This window comes from Elgaria multicarinata, chromosome 1, assembly GCF_023053635.1.
Source record: "Elgaria multicarinata webbii isolate HBS135686 ecotype San Diego chromosome 1, rElgMul1.1.pri, whole genome shotgun sequence".
NCBI lineage: Eukaryota > Metazoa > Chordata > Lepidosauria > Squamata > Anguidae > Elgaria > Elgaria multicarinata.
In genome coordinates, this window is record NC_086171.1 from 112,042,459 (window position 1) to 112,061,117 (window position 18,659).

Sequence of the window (18,659 nt, forward strand, 5' to 3'; positions counted from 1 at the left end):
CGACCTTTTTTCAATGCTGTTTCTGAAAAACCTATAGACTGCTCAGTTAAAACCCTGCTGCTTTCCTATTCTTGCCTGTGGTTGGTGGAGCGTTCGTTTCTTTTTCAAAATTTAATTTCAATTTTCTTTAAAAATATACTTTTTAACATGTAATGAGCGTCAATGGGAATCTCATAATGATGTGCATCCTCTGCCTTGCGCATCCTCAAAGCTGATTAAAACGGAGGCGGGGAGAAACTGCCACGTTCACAAAGTACAGAGAATGGACAGATGTTGCCACTTCTTAGGTAGGCTTGGGCAGGAGAACCTCCACCACAGCCTCCTTAGACCTGGCAGTAGCTCCTTTTCTTGACCAGCACCGCTGCAGCCCCCTCCCCTGAGGCCTCACTGATCACTGCTTTAGTACCACTTATAGCAGCATTTAAGCTGCAGTCAGGTTTATTTATTTACTTACTTACTTATTACACTTATATACCGCTCCCATAGCCAGGGCTCTCTGGGCGGTTTACAGAAATTTGACCAGGGAAGGAGGTTGACCAGGGAAGGAGGAATGCCTTGTGCAATGCCTCCTCCCTTCCCTAGTCACTTTACCCACCAGCCATCCCCAAGACAATTCAGTGCTTCAGCACTGATAGTCCAAATCAGTGCTTTAGTGGAGCTCCAGTAAGGCTCAGGTCCTTCATAGGCAACACAGGACAAGGACAACATGGACCATCTTTGCTGGTCCCAGGCACTCCATCCTCCCCATCTGGATTTGGGCCTGAGACACCAAGGGTGTGGGTGCATGGAGGGTAAGTTGTAAACATGCACAAGGGATGGAGCCCAGACCTGACCACAGTGCTGCAAATCCTACTCATATACTCTTAAGTCTTATTGATGCCAATGGAACTTCACTCCAAATACATACCAGGTTGCAGCCTCAGAAAAGACAATTTGATCAAAACAGTCATAAATGACATCAGCCACCTGTTCGAATGGACATGAGTCTTGGTAAGCTGACCTGATTTTGTCTTTACCTTCACATTACAAGCCCCAGGCTTTACACAAAGTTCTCCCTTTTTTAGCATTGATACAGTATTTCCTTCAGTCATCTTCATTTCAGCCACGGGCAATAACAAAGAGTAGCAGGCCTCCATGGAGTGTTGCATCAAAAGTTTCCCTCTTGTTCACACTGCCTGATTCCATTCAGGGTAAATTTGACAGAGGGATCTTAAAGTGCTTCTTATGGGCAGACTTGACAACAGTATTATAAATTCCAAAGGGCAATATGACCCCATCTGCAGAAAACGTAAGTAGAATTTAGTGCTTGAAGGCCATTCTAAAAGTGTAGTTGCAAGCACCTAAAATCCCCTGAAATGTCCTCATAAATGGCTTTGTTTATCCTTGTCATTCAGAATATATCTATATTCCAGTCCCATGTTCTGGGCATCCTGACAATCACTCCATTTGGTTCTTTGCCATCTGTCTCCAGTAACAACAAAATTATGAATTGCTTGCTCCATCTGCAGCTGCTGAAGGGCTACTGCTGATCATGGCTTCCTCTTGGAAGGGAACCGGTAAGTCCTGGAGCCCAGGTGCCAAATCGTCAAATCTGACCTCTGGTTTGGAAAAACAATGAATACTGTTGAACCTTGAGATGGCATCCTGCCCTGCTGTCATCAATACGATCTGCAGCGCAGTGGCGCGCAGATCAAGTGCCTCGACCCAGCACAGCTACATGGGGTGCTAGCCTTGAGGCTTGCTTCTGCAGCCTACCTCAGGCAGAGGGTACATAATGGGTTGCAGTCTAAAGTCAATGCAGCCTTTAAGTCAATGTTTCTGCAGGGGAAGATATGACACACTTTACAGCAGAACTTGTGTCACGTAAGAGGAGGAGATGCTAGTAGATAGCTTCTGGTTTAAAAGAGTAGTTGGTATCAACAACAGCCAGGCACAGGGCTGGCCCTGCTATTATGCAGAATGAAGCAGCCACTTCAGGCAGCAGATACTGAGGACGGGGACTGGTGGTGAGGTGTTGTAGTAGGACAAAGCTTGCCCTCCAGCCCCTAAGCTAGCCTGCTGCCCTCAGGAGGACACTGTGCCATCTCCAGTGTCAAAGTAAGATTTGTACATGGAATGGGGTGTACCAGCTTCTGAACATGGAATGGGGTGCACAATCTTGTCCTTTATCTCAGGCAGCAATATTACTTGGGCTGGCTAAGCAGAAGATAGTCCTGAGTGCAGACTTGATGTAAAACAGAACATACTTTTATTCTATTGAGCATCTACTCTCAGTCACATCAACTTGTCTGAAGATGACCACTTTCCCAGCATGGGACAATTGGATCACTGGATGACGCTAGGCCAATCACCCTCAGCATTATTGACCTCAGGATAGTTGTGAGGATAAAAAATGTGCTGCCCTGAATTCCTTGGACAAATAAAGAGCATAGAGATGTAATAAATAAATAAGCTAGAATCCTATTCCTAGAGCAGCTTTCCCCAGCTGTCTGTGCTGCCTGTGAATAATGGGGGTTCTGGGCCAACACACTGGAGGGCAGCATATTAGGGAAAGCTGTCCAAGAGAAACACATTTCTAGAGGGATCCGGTTTTTGGGCCATATCAGATTATTCATACATGTGACACACACCTGTGCAGTCTGAAGTAGTACAGAACTACTATACTATCTGATGATGATTATCTCTCCTTTTCTCACTCGTGACACTTTTTCTAGATGGACGTGACGGGCTTTGCCAAGTTATGCTACCTTTTACTGATTCATCCACTTCCTGACTACTGAACGTGTTTTAAGTATGACTGCTTTCTGGATGTTGGTGTGGATGTATTTTGGTAGACCCAGTTTCTGAAGGTTTTCTGTTTAAGTTTTGAATGTGATGCCGGTGACTGATGAGACTAACGGAATAATTGTGACATTCCCTGTTGCCATAGTTCTTTAACTTCCATAGCCAGTGGTGTATGTTTTTCTCTTTTCCTCTTTTCTACTACATCATCATCGTCGTCATCATCTCTCTCTTCTTGCTTGTGGCAGTTTTTCTAGATGGACATGATGGGCTTTGCCAAGTCGTGCTGTCTTTTACTGATTCAGGAAATTATTATTATTATTATTATTATTATTATTATTATTATTATTATTATTATTATTATCCTAAGTAGATTGACATTCAGATCAAGAGAAACAGGTGGTAATACCCCTGCGTGGCATATCTTATTTGCTGCAGCCTAATGGTAGTGGAACTTCTCCAGGGATTTAGATTATGAAGTTTTGTTACCACGTGCCTGGGAAGCCCAGGACACTTCCACATACCATTTTGACGGCCAAGATAACTGGCAAACAAGAAGGGCAACTCCTTTAAAAGGTTCTTTTTGTTTCAGGCAACAGAGCTACAGCCAAGGTTTTGGTGAAACAATGGCCAGATTTACACCAAGCAGGACATGACACTTCGAAAATGTTTTGAAAACTGTATATGTAGCGTGTCCTGGGGCCCAACAGTTGTCCCTACTGTTATAAACTGCAGTAGTGTAGATTCTGTCAGTAGCAATTTCTCTGATGTAGATCAGAAAACTGGTCACCACAAACCCATGAGCATGGGAGTGTCAGTACAACAGGAATGGACCCTGGATGACTGAAAAGAATGGTAGCATTAGCTAATAAGTTGCTTTGTGGTCACAGAGTCTGTGTTCAAGCTTTCCCCATAACAGTTACTGTCCTGGCATAGTGCTAGCCAATCCTTTTGACAAGTCAAATCCAAAGTATGCCACTCTAGTTTACACAATATAAGAGTGGAATCCTGATTACCATAACCAGGCCCACAGGTCCTTCTGCTTTCCTGAACAAATACAAGTTGTCACTTTATGAGTAGGCAACCCCCCACCCAGGTCAGCCATTTTGTGAGAGCACCCACAACACTCTCTCAAAATTCCAAATGTGCCCACCAATTCAAAAAGGTTGGGCACGCCTGCTGATAACCAAATTGCTTATGGTAAAAACAAGAAAGAATTTGACAGAGAGCTGCATTGACTTTGCTAAGAGTCTTGACCAGGCCCCCGTCTTTATGTTGGCGCTTTGACGACGTGAGGTACTTTGCACCCGCACTTGCGTTTCTTCCTGGCATCTACATAGGAAGGCAAGTGCGAATTTTCTGGCCCTGCGCCTCTGGAAAAGTAAAAAAAATAAAAAGGGAGGGGGAGGAATGGGGCTATTCCACCCCCTTTTTCTGAATTTTATAATCTGTATATGTGGAGCTCCACAAATACAAATAATAAAAATAAAAATGGGGGGAGGAATGAGGCAGCCAGTGGAGGACGTGAGAGCGACTGGCCGAACCACGTCTCCTCCCTCTGGCTGCCCATTCCTCCCCACCCCTATTTCTTCTTATTTTTATTATATGTATCTGTGGAGCTCTGCAGATATAGATAATTAAATTTAAAAGGGGGAAGGAACAGCCCATTCCTCCCCCCCGGTTTTATTTTTTTACTTCTCCAGAGGCGCAGGGGGCGCCACAGGCTCCACTTCCCAAGAAGTCGGGGTAAGTGCCTGACTGTTTTGTTGCAGAGTTTCCAGAGCTCGCCCCAGGATGACTTCACAATGGTGGCTGCTTCATGTAGATAATGTGCTGCTACTAGGCAAACCCTTAGTGTAGATGTGCCCTGGGATGCTGGAGTAGGATATTACAGTACCTTACATAAGTATCCATCCCCCTTTAACTCGTCCACATTTTGTTGTGTTAAATGGAATTAATTACCATGTTTACCATTTGATTTACACAATGTACTTAACACTTTGAAGGTGTAAAATTGCTGCCAAAGGTGCTTCTACCAAGTATTGACTCGGGGGGGGGGGAGGGGTGGTGGTCTTATCCAACTAAAAAATGCCAGTCTGCGTTTGTTTAATTAACTTTTGTGCCACAATAAAAATATTTTGCACCTTCAAAGTGTTAAGTTATGTTGTGTAAATCAAATGGTAAGTATGTCAGTTAACTACATTTAAATTTGAGGTTGTAACACAACAAAATGTGGACAAGTCACACGGAGGTAAATACTTGTGCAAGGCGCTGTATGAAGGATTACACAAGGAAGGAATAGGCTGAGCTTTGGTATCTATTGAAATCATGAAAAACTCAATGAAAGCGGGTTCTCGCTACCCATAATGCTCTTGAGGTGTGCTTTTGGAAGTCCAAGTGTTATGGAAGAATGGTTCTAATAATATTTTTACTGGCAAAGTACCTTACTTTGGGGGTTAGGTTTGTGTATTCCAAAAGACAATTAAAAATTGCTGTTCAGAAGGGATTTTTAGAAGCTTGAGGAATAGGTCCTTGTGTCCACATTAAGCAGAAGGAAAGGAAAGGAACCTCTCGTGCAAGCACTTGAGTCATTGCAGACTCCTAGAGGGAGGCCTGCTTTCGCTGACGTTTTCTTGGCAGACTTTGTAGTGGGGTGGTTTGCCACTGCCTTCCCCAGTTGCAGTTCCCTTTCCCCCAGCTAGCTGGGTACTCATTTTACCGACCTCGGAAGGGTGAAAGGCTGAGTCGACCTGAGCCGGCTGCCTAAGAACCAGCTTCTGCTGGGATCGAACTCAGGCCATGGGGAGAGTTTCAGCTGCAGTAACTGCCACTTACCACTCTGCGCCACACGAGGTTCCAACATTAAGCAGAACAGGAGGAAAATGCCTAACAGGTCTCTTTTATTTGAGATGGTGGAAACTTAGGAAGAGTCTCTCTCTCTCTCTTTTCCAGCTTAATCTCCGCACAGCTCCTGTGTATGGACATATACAAAAAAAAAAACCACGTGCATCACACTCACATAAATACAAAGATGATGCAGTAATTCCATTCCAGATGTTACCATGCTGATTCTGAGCTCCCACCAACTCCCCATCTTGGAGCAATTGCACTGTTTTGTTGCATAATCTGTGACCAATTTCTTCCGAAACAACAAGGAAAAGGAATCTCGCAGAGCTTCGGCTGTTTGGTTTTTCTTGCCAGACTTGAGATCATAACCAAGTCTGTCTCTCTCTGTCTCTGTCTCTCTCTGTGTGTGTGTGTGTACATGAAATAATGTGCAAGGAAGTCCTACCTGGGGGGGGGGGGGTGGACGACAACAGCTGTAGTATATGGTACAGAATTCTGCTTTCATTTTTTTTTTAAAAAAAAGTTTCCAATCCTGAACTGCTCCCACCCTAGGTGTTTAGCATGCAGCTACTATGCCTCAATTGCTCATATTTTACAAGCATGTTTAAATGCATTTGTAAACCATAGTTTCCTAGTGTTTTTTGCATTTTTTTTTAACCATAGAAAGTTTAAGGTTTGTTTGCTTGCTTTTTTAGAAGGACTGAAGTGTAGAGCAATCTTCTCAGGTACAGATGCCCTTAGTGTTACTCTTTTGACTTTTCTTCTTCTTTTTTGAGATGTGGTTTTGATGTGATTTATCAGGTAGCTGAGCCTATCACAGCTCTATAAATTCACTATAGCCTTTGTGGTGGGCACCATTTTATTAACTTCATTAATATTTTTTAAATGCTAAAATTCTTTTCTGGCTATAGTTTTGTAAAAGTATTAAAATATTAGGAAAATGAAAGTGTGTTACAGCACTACAATATTAATTTTAAAAAGAAAAAAGAACCCTTTCCTGTCACCACCATTTCAGTAGTGATTTTTTCCCTCCTAATTAAATACTTTACATTTGCAGTCCAGTCCAAAACAAACATTAAGTACTTTGGTTTGTGGTTTGTTTGTTTTTACATTTTGAGCTTTACTACACAAGGCTGTCTAACCATACTTTTGGTGAGGTTTTTAAGAGGAGGGGAAATGCAGCATTTAATTGTGAAGGGTAACGAAACCACTTTTTTCACTTGTGTATTTGCACTATTCTCCTATACTACAGTGCCACCTAGAGGTTATGTAGCAGAAAATCAGGAAAGGAAACTTCGTGTAGTGCTCAGATCTCAATTCTGTGAGAAACAAAGTAGATAAGCAGATTAACAGCCTCATGTAGAAAAGCTCTTCATAGACAGTAATGGACAATCATGTATAAATTAATATGAGCCTAGCACTAAATAAATTAATTTTAAACAAAAAAGAATGGCTCAGATTTTTTTCCCCTCTTCATATGGTCACTCCTGTGATTTGGATCTTCCTTACAACCTGCAGAAAATGTTCAGTATCACTGATAATATGGAAAATCAATTACAATTTCTCTTCCAGCTGCAACTTACAGTGGAAGGGCAATGATTCCTCAGCACTAGGAGCCAGCCTTCTGGAAGCAACCCTGGTGGTTCGGAAGATATTCTTGCAAGTGGGTAGGCCATGCCTGCTGACATTTCAGAAGCCAGAGGGATGGCTGAATGACATTTGCAATAGCTATGTAGGGGGTGGGCTTTGATACCCCCCCTCCCACCTGTTGCTGTTTGCATTTTTGAACCCCCGTTTAACATGGTTCCTCACATGCACCCCACTTTCGAGCGGTGAAACATTTCAGGGCTTCCAGCGCTTACCCAGTGTTCCGTTTCCTTAGGTTCCTGCAGCTTATGGCATTTCTATGACATAAGGTTTATTTACACATGTATACAGGCTGAGCTTGAAATGAGGGTCCACACCATTAAGAGTCTGACAGGCTCCTATTCCCCATCAGATTTCTAGAGCAACCCATACACTCCCATAGGATTTCCTGCAGGGAGCAAAGTCAAGTCCATGCCTCCTTTTCAGATCCAGTTTCAGGACAGGCTGACTTCCTGCTACGCACACACCCAGCTTGCTTCTATTCTCACAGACCTCTAAATGAACACAGCCCTTAGGGACTGGGGAGATAAAGATTACCCCCCACCTTTCAAGAACAGTGCATCTCTGGCCACCTCTGAGGTCAGCCATCACTTAGCTAATGTCCGTAACAGAAGGGAATCTGACAGGTTAAACTTGCCAATGCAGTTTACCAGTTTCTTTTCACAAACAAACTGACATCAGAGTTGGTGTGGGGGAATCCATGAGATATCAAACCCATAACACTATCATCTCTAGTTTAGCCCTTTAAAAGTTTCCGTTCTCTTGTATGGAGGAGGAAACGGGGGCAGGATCTACACTACTGCTTTATAATGGTTTATAACAGTAGTGACAACAGTTTAGGCCCAGGACACACTCCATATACAGTTTTGAAAACGTTTTCAAAGTGTTATATCCTGCTTGGTGTAGATCTGGCCCCCAGTTAGAGAAATCCTAAAGGAAGAACTGTGGCTGCTCTTACTGTAATGTAGCGTTTATATAGCAAATACAAGCTGGGGTGAAGCTGGGAGGTGTGGGGACATACAAAATAAACTTTCACCCAACTCTGCCTCCTCTCAAAATTCTCTCCTGCCCAATCCTTCTGAGATTCCATTTGTAATGTGAAGCTGCAGGCATATCTATAGACTGCAAAAAAAAAATTAACCTGAAAAGAAAGAATCTGGATCAAGGTTTCAGCAGGGTTACAAAGTACACGTGAATCACGATGATGCTGCAGTTCCATTAATGCAAATGAAATATGTTGGCCAGTGATACAAGTGGTAATAATATGAGTAAGCTGCTCCGTGTTTTATTGGGACATTTTGCAATGGATTCGTGTTGCACTGCAAATTCAGAGCAGGCTGGTGTGATGTGGATCTTGGATCTGATGCTCCCCATGTTCATTTGAGACTTAGAGGGCTGTGCTGTTTTTTTAGAAAGCCAACTGACCGACGCAGAAAATGCACTTTGGAGTGGAGTGGCATGCGTTTATTTAGCTGGTGCACTTAGGAGACAGCCACAGACGTCAAAGGGAAAGCAAAATAATGAAAACAAGGCCAAAAAGGATGTCCAAAAGAAGGAGGGAGAAAATGTGTTCCTTTTTTCAAGTGTAGCCACTTAACACAGGATTAGATCAACCCTTCCAGTTGCACCAGCCTTGGACAAAAATGAATACTGAATGTATAGCCAAGAACAGACCAAGGTCCATGGAGTCCAACACTCTCTTGCCAACAGACACAAAGAGATGCCTCCAGGAAGCTCACAGTCAAGGCCTGAAGTTGGCAGCCTATCCCTGTGGTTTGCCCCTAGCCCCTGGTGTTCAGGGTTATCAGACATACTCTCTAAGAATTCAGCTTATATATTTACCTGTGGCTATCATCACATGCCTTGTGGTTATGAATTTGAAGCATCATTTTCACTCCATCTGAATTCAACCACGGGAAGGTCAGCACAAATGGTTAGAAAAGCCATGAAAAGCTGTGAGAGTCCTACACAGCAACAGGTGAGGCCCCAAACAGCCAAAGCATGCATTACCTTTTCTTTCTTTCTTTCTTTCTTTCTTTCTTTCTTTCTTTCTTTCTTTATTACATTTTTATACCGCCCAATAGCTGAAGCTCTCTGGGCGGTTCACAAAAATTAAACCATCATAAAACACCCCACAGGTTAAAAGCACAAATACAAAATACAGTATAAACAGCACAACCAGGATAAAACCACTCAGCAAAATTGATATAAGATTAAAATACAGAGTTAAAACAGTAAATTTAAATTTTAGTTAAAATTAAGTGTTAAGATACTGAGAGAATAAAAAGGTCTTCAGCTGGTGACGAAAGGAGTACAGTGTAGGCGCCAGGCGGACCTCTCTGGGGAGCTCATTCCACAACCGGGGTGCCACAGCGGAGAAAGCCCTCTTTCTTTACTCTAGAGTAAGTGCAGGGATCAGAATCCTAGAGGGCTCAGGACCACAGTGCCTGTATATAGCCAAATAGTTACCTACTTGCTTCAACGGATCATTATTTGACAAATTTATTTATATAGCGTGCTGTACATAAAATAAAGTAGGTCAGCAATTTACAAAAAACACAATAAATACAATAATCTTAATGGGATATCCTAATTGAATCAAAGAATATAACACTAAAAACTTAAAATAAAAACCCATACAAAATATGCAGTGGCCACCACAAGGGCCATCAGCCTGCTCTACCTCAGGAACAGCCAGCCAACCCCCTCTATTCAAAAGGAAAGGTTTTCAAACCTTTCTTGAACATGTCCAAGCTCTTAGTTAACCACAGTGGCAGGGGGAGTGAATTCCCACAGCTGTGGGACAAAGTTCTGGAATACCCATGAGGTAGAATGGGTCAGGAGGGCTCATGGATCTGGTAGCCCGGCCCAGGATGTACCAGGACAAAAAGGAGAAAAGGCAAACTGGGTAGTGCACACGTAGCACCTTAAAGGCTAAGACCAAGATCTTAAATTGGGCCCTGGCGTTCAATGGACGCCAGTTCAAGGCCCTATGATGGAAGGAGGTTCGGCTATTGGGCGGTATAGAAATGCAATAAATAAATAAAGGAGTTGTGGGCAAACCAAGGGAAGTCCACAACAGTCCTAACAGCAGTGTTCTGGACCAGGATCAAAAGACAGAGAGAGGAAAGAGGAAGACCCGCTAGGAGACCATCACAGTAATCCAGGCGTGAGACAACCAAGGGCCGAACCAAGAGATCTGCAGTCACCAGAGACAGGATCCTGTGAATCTGGTGAGTGTTCAATAGATGGAAATTACAGACGCTTACTATGCTCTCAATCCACCAGGACTCCCAGGACCCTGGCAACAGGGACTGGGGCCAACTGGGTGCCTTGAAGACAGAGGGGAATTAGGGAGGGAAAGGAGGTAGGGCAGTCAGAGTGGGAAATGAAGATTTCAGTTTTATCTATGTTCACCTTGAGGTGGTAAGCAGACATCCATGAGGAAATATCAAACAGGGTATCATCGGCAAAGATGTAGCACTGGAAACCAGAATTGCAAAATATGAGGGCCCAGAGGGAGAATATAGACAGAGAATAGAAAAGGTCCAAGGACAGACCCTTGGGGGACCCCAACAGTGAGGGAAAGGGGATCTGAGAAGCTACCAGAATAGGCAACAGGGGGAAAAACGATTTGAAAAGAAAGAAAAAAACCAGGAAAGATCAGTGCTAGTATGCAATCATCACAGCCATGTTCAATTTGAACTGTTGAAAAGCTGCAGAACCAGAGCACATCACATAACAGCAAAAGGCTGCACATGTTTTGAGAGCAATGAAGGACCACCTCCACCATTCTTAAAATGCTACATCTCTCTGGGTTCCAATGCGGGGTGATAAGGAGAAGTCAAGAAGGAATGCTTCTGTTCATAAACCATGATGGGAAACCTGAGAATGGAACCACAGCATGGTTGGTCTGCAGTTCCAGTTCTACAGGAAACTTGAGGTCATCAGTTTTGCAAAATTTTCCTTGAAGTGCTTGTCACTTATACTGATTGGGGTCATTAGCATTAAGGCTTCTTGAGGTCAATAGCATGAGGACTCCTCATCCAACCAGCCCAGTTGACCGAAAGCTAGCTGACGAGAGGTGCCGTGTCATGTTTTTGACACTCAAAGAGCAGTTCCTAAAAATTACTTCTCTTTTTTGCTGAGTGCAATTTTCCATTGCTGCACCTCCTTTGATCCATTGACCATTTCTAAACATCCTCTCTTGTGAGAAGACTTTGAAAGAAGTGTTGCAATTTGAAAAGTTTATTTAAGCAAGACTTCAGCCATGGAATTTGGTTTCAGTTAAAACCTCAGCCCCAAACAGATAAAATAGGATATTATTATTTACTAGTGAAATGGCCATCATTGGCTGCATTCATACATTCTAAGAACATAAGAAGAGCCATGCTGGATCAGACCAAGGATCCATCTAGTCCAGCACTCTGTTCACACAGTGGCCAACCGGATGGAGGGAAACCCACAAAAGCTCAAAACCCGTCAAACAATCAGTGGTTGGAGAAAAGGGCATGGACATTTGGGGGAAATTGGAGTGCCTTGTGGTGCCAAATTGACAGAACAAGGCACAGAGGCTGAATTTGGCTAATGGTCCTGAGGTTCAACACCTACAACTTACTGCAGTTACTCGTTCCATCCAAACCAAGAACTGTGGTACGTGTCAACTGATTATAGAAACAAGCCAAGATTATAAACCACAGTTTGAAGTTGGCTTGCTTCCCTAAACAGTAGTTACGTCTAACCACATTTTGCTCAGATTTGGACATAAAAAGCAACGATGTTTAGTTGAGAACGGAAGTGGAAGCTTCCAACCTCCTCATCGCAAGAGAAGGGAGACGGGAGCTCATGAGCCCTAAGCCTCATATGTGCATTGCTAAACCATATTTTAGTGCCATGTGCAAAACAGGCTGTTATATCAGGCAGTATGCCAATTTCGGAAGGGCCTGTGCATATATGCCTGGGAATAGGGAGAAGAAGCAATGCATCACTGTGAATTGAAATATGTAGCAGCCATTCACTTACATTTTGGGAAAAAACCAAGTAGCACACTCAAAGACACCACCACAGTGGAAGACAAATTCTGGCAATCCCAGAACCTGAAGAAAGAGAAATAGATGTTGATCCCTCTCAATTGTGTCTCATATTCCAGCCCATTTACTTTGTACTATGATTCCCAAAGTCAAACCAGATCTTTTCTCCATAGCTCTGATATGCGTTCAGTTTCTTGGTCACAGTGAAGTGGGGCTGAAGGGCTGTTCAGACCAATGCTCTCACATTCAATGCATGTATGAGTGGGGAGCGGCACTGTGCCTAAAGACACACTTCTCCAATACTGATGTGCCATCTGGCCATTCCCTTGCCAGCAGCAAGGGAATAGACAGAATGTTCAACATCACTATGAAAGAGGTCCTGCGCATGTATAGGCTTACATGTGTAGGTTCCTTTCACACTGGTGCAGAATGTGCAACGGCCAGGCGTGGGGTGTGCATGGAGATGCATCAATATCAGAGACATGTGGCTTGTAGATGCACACTTTCCCATAAATGTTGGGGGGGTGTTGAACAGCCCTAGAATTCTGGGAATGTGGGAGGGAGTGTTGAGACCAGGCGTTTACATAGAATCATAGAATAGCAGAGTTGGAAGGGACCTACAAGGCCATTGAGTCTAACCCCCTGCTCAATGCAGGAATCCACTCTAAAGCCTCCCTGACAGATGGTTGTCCAGCTGCCTCTTGAAGTCCTCTAGTGTGGGAGAGCCCACAACCTCCCTAGATAACTGATTCCACCATCGTATTGCTCTAACAGTCAGGAAGTTTTTCCTGATGTCCAGCTGAAATCTGGCTTCCTTTAACTTGAGTCCGTTATTCCGTGTCCTGCACTCTGGGAGGATCGAGAAGAGATCCTGGCCTTCCTTTGTGTGACAACCTTTTAAGTATTTGAAGAGTGCTATCATGTCTCCCCTCAATCTTCTCTTCTTTAGGCTAAACATGCCCAATTCTTTCAATCTCTCTTCATAGGGCTTTGTTTCCAGACCCCTGATCATCCTGGTTGCCCTCCTCTGAACATGCTCCAGCTTGTCTGCGTCCTTCTTGAATTGTGGAGCCCAGAACATCTTACAATTATACACCACACTCGTCATCTGAGGCTCAAATTGATTGACATATGGTTCCCAGAAGACCTCTCAAAGCAGGAGTCCTACAGCTACAGCATACCTGACAGATGGCTGTCTGGCTTCTGCTTAAATACGTCCATGGAAGGAGTGCCCACCACCTCCCGAGGCTATCTGCTCTCACTGTTTGGATGTTTTCCCTAATGCATAGCTGTGATCTGCTTCCCTGCCATTTCACCCATTGGTTCTAGTCCTGCCTTTTGGAGCAACAGAGAACAACTCTGCACCATCTTCTGCACATCAGCCCTTCAGAAATATGAAGTCAGCTATCGTGTCTCCCCTTAATATTCTCTTCTCCAAGCAAAATGTACCCAGTTTTTTCAACCATTCCACAAAGAACTTGGTTTCCGGACCCCTCTTTATCCTGGTTGCCTTCCTCTAGACAAGCTCTAGTATGTCTCTAATTTGATTTTCTAAAAGACCATGTTCCAGCTCTTATGCTTGCAAGGATAGTGTTGCAATGTATGGAGTCAGATCTCAGAAGCCAGAGGTGAAGTAGGATGCCCAGCGATCAAGGGGGCAGGACTTCAGTGCCCTGTATAGCAACTTTCTCCAACCCGTGACTAATAGAAGCCATCTAGATCACAGCATCTTCTCCTGCTACAGAATCTTGACTTTTTCTTTCTTTCTTTTTCTTAGCACAGAGTATGTGAAACGTTGCTTCAAAGAGCTTCAGTCTGGCACCGACATTGTTATCTTTTTGGCGCCAGGCAAAGACCTTGCTTTTCTTCCAGGCATTTTAGAGCCCTAGTTAAGGGTTATTATGGCTGTTTTATCAATTCCTGGGCTGTTTATTGTTTTGCATTATATTGCATTCTATTCTTTTCAATGTTTATACTAGTGTGTTTTATATTTTCAACTGTTCTATGGCCTTTTAGTTTTTCAGGACTTTTTTTTTTTTTTTGGAAATCTGGCCAGAAAACATTAGCTATTGGGCAAATTAGAAATAATAATAATAATAATAATAATAATAATAATAATAATAATAATAATAACAACAACGCTGAGTCGTTTTCACAATTGGAATGGTGGGACGTGTTTCACTGCTTAGTTTCGGCCATGGCTTGCTTGTGTCAGGGCCTAAAACAGATTTCAAAAACTGTTGTCAAATTGTGGAACTGAATTCCATCATGTCATGGATTAAATTGGGTTGGTTTTTCCTCTGTTCCTGCAGATTAGCTGAGGAGGAGAGTGTCTCAAATGTAACCACATCCAGCCTCTGTTCAAAAACATTCGAGTAGGACTTCCAAGTAAGTGGTTTGCCGACACCTAAAACAACAGCACAACAACAAAGATCTAGTCTGGTGGGCAGGGCCGGTGGGGTGGAGCCTCCTGAGACGGGGTGGAGCCCAGTACCAAAGCTTCCTGTTTGCCCAATGCAGCCTTCCCAAGCCTGGTACCCTTCAGGTGTATGGGACTACCAGCATGCCCCAGCTGGAGGTCACCAGCCTGGGGATGTCTGGTCTAAAGTGCCTAGAGCTAAGAGCAGTGGGAGGAAGAGAGGCTGGAAGGCTAAGCTGGCCTTGTGTCCTGGATTTCTGGGCAAATGACCCCAAAGCTGCAAATAAAACAAACAAAAAGCCAGTCTATTTGTTTCTGGCCAAACTAACACTTAAGCTCCTGCTTCCCTGATTTTATAAAGGATGCACCCAATATCCAGGCTTATCACCACACCCTTATTTAGGAAGGATTCCATAGCTTTAAGTGCAATGTGTTATATGTGGGGCTGCCTTTGAAAACGGTCTGGAAACTTCAGCTGGTACAAAACTGGGTAGCCCGTTTACTAACAGGGACTGGCCGGCGAGATCACATTACGCCAGTCCTTTTACAACTTCATTGGCTGCCAGTCCAGGTCCGGGCCCGATTCAAAGTGCTGGTATTGACATTTAAAGCCCTAAACAGTTTGGGGCCAGGTTATTTGGAGGAACGCCTCCTCCCATATGTACCTGCCCGGACCTTAAAATCATCTACAGGGGCCCTTTTCCGTGAGCCCCTGCCAAAGGAAGTGAGGCAGGTGGCTACTAGGAGGAGGGCTTTCTCCGCTGTGGCACCCTGGTTGTGGAATGAGCTCCCTAGAGAGGTCCGCCTGGCGCCTACACTGTACTCCTTTCGTCGCCAGCTGAAGACCTTTTTATTCTCTCAGTATTTTAACACTTAATTTTAACTTAAATTTAAATTTTACTGTTCTAACTCTGTATTTTAATCTTATATCAATTTTTGCTGCGTGGTTTTATCCCGGTGGTGCTTTTTATATTGTATTTTGTATTTGTGTTTTCAACCTGTTGGTTGTTTTATTATGGTTTTAATTTCTGTGAACTGCCCAGAGAGCTTTGGCTATTGGGCAGTATAAAAATGTATGGTAATAAATAACTAAATAAATAATTTTGCCCCACAGCAGGCGAGGGAGCAGGGTGGCCAAGGAGACCAGTAAAAGAATTGGCTTAGAAGGTGCAACAACTGCTGCAAAGGCATGATCACCTGTCCTCTGTGTTTTGGCCCACTTGCTATTATTCCTCAGGGGTACCTAGATTTCCATCCAACTTACTTGTTTTACACATTGAGGGACCACTATTATAAATGGGTCTATGTACAAACTGTGCATTGCAAAGGCACACATCTTATTTGGGGAAAAAAAATGGTGGGGGAGTAATTTTGACGTTGTTGAAAATCATGAGAAGATATTACGAGAGAGCTAGTGTGGTGTAGTGGCTAAAGTGTTGGACTGGGATTTGGGAGATCTGGGTTCTAGTCCCCACTCGGCCATGGAAGCTCACTGGGGCAGGATCTATTCTACACTACTACTTTAAAACAGTTTATAACAGTAGTGACAACTGTTGGGGCCCAGGACACACGCCATATACAGTTTTCAAACTGTTTTAAAGTGTTATATCCTGCTTAGTGTAGATCTGCCCTGGGTGACTTTGGGCCAGTCACAGACTCTCAACTCAACCTACTTCACAGGGTTGTTGTTGGGAGGATAAAATGGAGAGGAGGAGGAATATGTACACCGCCTTGGGTTCCTTGGAGGAAAAAAAGGTGGGATATAAATGCAATAATAAATAAAATAAAATAATTAATTGAAAAGTAGTCCAACCAAATGCTTGGTTTGGTGCAATGGAGTCTTGAGTATCTTCAATAAACTGTGCACCTCCACTAATCCCTCCACACATGAAATCTCCCATCTGAAATACCAGATGGCATCTTTGGTCTGCAGGGTCACAGTGCTTCAATGCATTTAACAGTACAGGTACAGGAATAAATCTCCAGACCAAAATTAAAAAATATCCAGGCAAAGGTTTTGCAGTTCCATTGGCAGCACCCACCAAACTTATGTTATTTTAAGACAACCCGGTTTCTCCCAGAGATGTAAAATCTGTGCAGATGCCATGGCTACAGCTCACCGTGGCCAGCTATTGGAGCAACACATGGCTCTTTTTTTCCTGAGCAATTTGGAGCGCAGCAATGAAAGCTGCAGGCAAACAACAGAGCATAAAACGGTCAAGGCTCGAAGCCGAGAAAAAGAACAGCTGTGAATTTGCAACTCCAAAGTTCAGGTAATAATGACAGTGAGAGCTTTGCAGAACTCACAATGGACTTACAAGGTTTATATTAGCAAATCCCTCATTGGCGCAAGCCAGCAAAAAGGCTGTGCCTCTCCTCCTATGCACTTAGCACTGCAGTGGCTGATGCCAATTGGGCAGATGGGGTGGAAGGCAGAGCAGGCAATGATAGGCAGGGGTAACAGGTTGCAGTAGGCAGAGTTGAAAGCAAAGGAGGTGCGGTGTCTCTGAGCCATAGAAAAACACTAGAGAAGCACTCCTTGGAGCCCACATTTCTCTGATCCATTAGCAAGCCATTTCACAGTAAGTCCAGTGTAACAACTCGAGTGACTGGAAAGCTGAAGACTTGGGGTACTTCTGACCCATAGAACACCACCAAAGCACATTCCACATTCTCTACTCCACCAGCAAGCCATTATACAAAAAGGAGAAACTGAGGCACACGACTTCTTATCATGAATGCAAAGGAGTGGGGGGGGGGAATCACAAAAGTACTCCTTTGGACTCAACTTGTTCTGCTCCAGCAGCAAACCCCATTGCACAGCAATGTCAAGCTTAGTAAAACAAAACTGGGAGGAAATAGGAAAACAAATATTCACACATGCATACACACATAGGCAGGAATTCTCCTCCTCCCCTTCACACACACTGCAAACACAGGCAGAGATAACCCAACCCCAAGGCATGGCAAACACCAGACACCCCAAAAGCGCACATCAGTTTCCATAATCCCCACCCCATTACTCCAGCCAGGCTGTAGCTATCTACCAAGACTTCCCAGTGACCCTGATTGTTTGTTGGTCTTTGCCTGGTCTACCATAGTACATGTAAACATCCAACCTCTTTTTATTCAGGTTTTAGTCTGACTCCATCTCAAAAAAACTACAGGCACTTGGATTACAACATTCCTCAGAGGCAAGTGAAAAGAGGCACGCAACCAGGCCATCCATTCATATATTTGCTGGCCACTAATAAATATACTAGTGAGTTCCCATGGCAACCTATCACCTCTAATTTACCTAACAATGGATGTCCGTGGGCTAGATCTGCAGGAGTTCCCTGAATGAGCTGTGATGCTTAAAGTTGAATAAGAAGTGCAGATTCTCACTCAGGGATCTGCTACAGAGTTGCTCCCCTGGAAAAAAACAAAGACTAAATTGGTAGTTGTCAGTTTTTTGGGGACCCTGGTCCTGATCCTTTAACAGTGGCTAGACATGCAGATATTAGCACTGGTGATACTTTATCTCCATGCCATGAAAAGTTTCACCTGCTGATTTCTACACATCAGGAGAAGTTTTAGACTACAACTCCAATTAACCCTGACCTCTGGCCACGCTGGCTGAGACAAATGGGAATTGCAGTTAACCTGGAGGGCAAAACTGGTGCAGGCCTGTTTGTTTCATTGACCAGTAGTAGGCAGACCTATTCTGAATATTCCTTCCAGATACTTTCAAATCAGAGGCCCAATCCAGTTAAAATGAAGCACACTAGTCCCATGTATTTCAACAGGAGAATAAAGTACTCAATCCATTATAACCCATTGAAATCAATGGGATAAGGATGTACTTAATATTAGGTGGATCATGCCTATTAATATTTTGGATCAGGAATAAAACAAATGTCACCACCCCCGAACAGCCCCCACCTCAGCAAACG